Here is a 4,081-nt window from a genome sequence, read left to right on the forward strand (position 1 = left end):
ACTGATTTTCTTTAAGAGTTTGCTTGTTTTCTTTCAGACCTCTTGATCAATTTTGAGTAAGTGCTGCTTGTAGGAGATTTTGATATTCATGTAGATGGTGTAAACAATGCTCTAGGATTATCATGTGTCGACTTATTAAACTCTTTTGGGGTTCAACAAAACATCACCAGACCAACTCATCATTTTACCCACACACTAGACTTAATAATATCCCACGGAGCAGACGTCACTGATATAGATATTTTACCTCAGAGTGATGACATCACAGACCATTACCTCATACTGTACACACTACAGGTAGAGCAGATTAGCCGTGTTTCACCACGTTATCGACTTGGTAGGACTATTGTTCCGACCACTAAGGACAGATTCATAAATAACCTGCCTGATTTATCTCAATTTCTCACTAAACCCATAACTGCTAATAATCTTGATGAAATGACTTACAACATAGACCTTATCCTCACTAGCACGTTAGACACTGTTGCCCCCATCCGGTTAAAAAAGGTTAAAGAACAAACACCTGCATCTTGGTATAATAGTCATACGCATGCCCTCAAGAGAACAGCCCATAATCTGGAGAGAAAATGGAGGAAAACTAAATTGGAGGTATTCAGAATTGCGTATAAAGACAGTATGCTCAGCTACAGACAGGCGCTAAAGGCTGCTAGCGCTGAACAATTGAGCGAACTCATAGAAAACAACAAAAACAATCCCAGGTTCATTTTCAGTACAGTAGCTAAATTAACTACAAATCAGGTATCTGAACATTATGTTCCATCACAGTTTAGTAGTGAGGACTTTATACATTTCTTCACTGAATAAATAGATAACATTAAAAAAACAATTGTGGCGGTCCAACCTCTGACAGCATCTCCTGACACAATCTCACCTACAACTCCACAACTACACTGTTTTACATGTACAGGACAGGAAGAGCTGTATAATGTTATTACCAAAGCTAAATCAACAACATGTCAGTTAGATCCCATTCCAACTCATCTATTGAAGGAAGTGTTACATACAGCTGGTGAGCCTCTTCTCAATATTATTAACTCCTCACTATCTTTAGGTCACGTCCATAAATCCCTCAAGTTATTTAGCCCCTCATTAAGAAACCTAATTTGGATCCAAACACGCTATCGAAGTACAGACCCATTTTAAATCTCCCATTTATGTCTAAGATTTTAGAAAAGATTGTCGCTGCCCAGTTATGTTCCCACTTACAAGAGAACATCTTTGAAGAGTTTCAGTCAGGTTTTAGGCCCCCTCATAGCACAGAAACTGGTCTAGTTAAAATCACTAATGACCTGTTTTTAGCTTCAGACCAAGGCTTCATCTCACTGTTAGTTTTACTAGATCTTAGTGCTGCATTCAACACTATAGATCAGGGGTGTCAAACTCATTTTCACAGAGGGCCACATTAGCATTATGGTTACCCTTAAAGGGCCAGATGTAACTTTTAGGCAGTATAAAATGTAGCTAAATGTAACTAAAGGTAATGTAAAATAAATGCAACTACTCCTTAATGTTAAATAACTCTGGATTTTTATTATTCAACTTACATTACGTATATATTTGTATAAATGTAAAAAGAAATGTTTGCTTGATGCTTTATTATAACATAAATCCTTTTAATTTGTCAGCTTATGAAACCCACATTACTCCATTAATCAGTGATCAAACTATCCAAGTGAATAAGGATAAATAAGTTATGACATTAACTTTGTTCAAAACTTTGTCATAGTTGAGAGGGGCAGAATAGCAGTCTAACCAACAATTGTGTGTGCTAAGAACATGTGTGACAGGTGTAGCATTTTACATAAACAAATGGCTGTACACGGCCTTGCAGGGGGATACATTCAACTAATGAGAGATGGTTTGATTACAGCGAACGTTCGTCTGCATAAACAAACGCAATTTGCCTTTTAATTCTTGCACCATTTGTTGTTTTTCTTAAAGGCTCACTTTGGCATGCTTAGCTCCGTGTTTGGTGTCAAAATGCTGACGTAGATTGTACACTTGACAACCGCCACTGCTTCATAACACAAAAGACATACCGGTTTTTCTCATTGAAGCACAAACATATATTTAAATTCCCATCTTTCTTGAAACAGTCTTCCGTCTGCATCAACTTTACTCTCCCTGGACATTATGTATCATTCATTGTATTTCTTAATTCGGAAAATGCCACTGATGTGGAAACACTGCAATCTAGTGGTGGGATGCCGTCACTTCACGGGTCACATGATCGGCATGCATTATGGGAAATGTAGTTTATGGTCAATGCACCCTTTTGACTTATTAAGTATAAGGTAATCAGACCTTTTTAGCTCTCGGGGGCCACATAAAATAACGTGACGGGCCACATTTAGCCCGCGGGCCTTAAGTTTGACACATATGCTATAGATCATGATCTCCTCCTAGAGCGCTTACAAAATTATATTGGCATTCAGGGACAGGCATTAAGCTGGTTTAAATATTACCTGTCCGATCGTTACCATTTCATAGACTTAAATGAAGAGCTATCCAGGTTAATGCTAGTAAATTATGGCATGCCACAAGGTTCAGTTCTAGGACCCCTGCTTTTCACAATATACATGCTTCCCTTAGGAAATATTCTTAGAAGTCATGAAATTAGCTTCCACTGTTATGCTGATGATACCCAGCTATATATCTTATTATAACCAGGCGATACAGCTCAATTAGCTCGGATAACTGAGTGTGTTAAAGAATTAAAAGACTGGATGACCCATAACTTTCTACTATTAAATTCTGATAAGACCGAGATTTTCCTCATCGGCCCAAAAACCAGTATACAAAAGCTCCAGCATCTCAACCTGCATTTAGATGGATGTTCTGTAACTGTTATTTTAAACAGCAACTTGTCTTTCAAAAATCATATCAACCAAGTTACAAAAACAGCCTTCTTTTACCTAAGAAATATTTCTAAGCTGAGAAACATATCTATATCTGATGCAGAGAAGCTCGTCCATGCGTTCATGACCTCCAGAATAGACTATTGTAATGCATTACTAGGTGGTAGCCTGCATCATTAGTAAACAAGCTTCAGTTAGTTCAGAATGCGGCAGCAAGAGTTCTTACAAGGTCAAGAAAATATGATCATATAACCCCAATCTTATCGTCCCTGCACTGGCTACCTGTTAAGTTTCGAATCGACTACAAACTACTGCTTCTTACCTACAAAACACTAAATGGTTTGGCTCCCATGTATCTCTCCAGTCTTTTAACACGCTACAATCCGTCACGCTCCCTGAGAATTCTGGACTTCTAGTAGTTCCTAGAATAGCAAAGTCCACTAGATCATTCTCACATTTAGCTCCTAAACTCTGGAATAGTCTTCCTGACAGTGTTCGGGGCTCAGACACACTCTTCCAGTTTAAGTGCAGATTAAAAACTTATCTTTTTAGCAAAGCCTACACATAACACACATCTCACATCATAACCTTGTGCTCCAGAACATCTGATCACATGCACATTATCAACTTGTACTGTTAATATCATGAACAGCAGCTACGCTAATTTCTCTCCACTGCTGAGGTTTGGCCATAACCATAAAGACTGTATAATAATGTAGAAAGAACATTACTTATAATCACACACTCCAGTGCTCGTTAGTTCTCACTCTCCAGTGTTCTCTATTGATAAAAGATTTATGATCAAACTCTAGATGTCACCCAAATGAGGATGGGTTCCCCTTTTGAGTCTGGTTCCTCTTAAGGTTTCTTCCTCATAACATCTGATGGAGTTTTTCCTTGCCACAGTCGCCACGGCTGCTCATCAGGGATAAATACACACTATTCACCTTAACTGTTGATTTCTGTTAATCTGCTTCGAGACAATGTCTGTTGTGAAAAGCGCTATAGAAATAAACTTGACTTGACTTAACGTTGATCAGTCACACCATGAAGTTATGGGAAAAGGTAGTCTAAGCCAGGCTGAGAAAAGGTGACCATCTGTGAGATATGTGAGGTACCACAGATGCAATATTTGCTTTGGGAATGTTGCTGGAGAAGTATAGAGAAGGTCAGAAGCAGCTACATTGTGAGTTTGTGGGGTG

This window comes from Silurus aristotelis (assembly GCF_946808225.1).
Source record: "Silurus aristotelis genome assembly, chromosome: 9".
Taxonomy (NCBI): Eukaryota; Metazoa; Chordata; class Actinopteri; order Siluriformes; family Siluridae; genus Silurus; species Silurus aristotelis.